Genomic DNA, 269 nt, shown 5'->3' on the forward strand with positions numbered 1-269 from the left:
TAAAAGAATTCTAAAGCCTCAAAACAGCAATAAAATAAAATCATTTAATTGTAAAATTCTTTGTATTTCAATTTCATTCAACGCGTACACTAATTATACTATTATTCAAATTAAAGTATATATTATGTTTGATTAACTATTTCATTTTCATTTCATTTTATTTATTTATTCATCTAAAAAAACCAAGGACAGTACAAAGGTACAACAATAAAATGACAGAGAAAAATGAGACAGGGAAATCCCAAAGATGAACTAAATCCTGTTGAGTA

Source organism: Antedon bifida, chromosome 1, assembly GCF_963402885.1.
Source record: "Antedon bifida chromosome 1, ecAntBifi1.1, whole genome shotgun sequence".
Lineage (NCBI taxonomy): Eukaryota > Metazoa > Echinodermata > Crinoidea > Comatulida > Antedonidae > Antedon > Antedon bifida.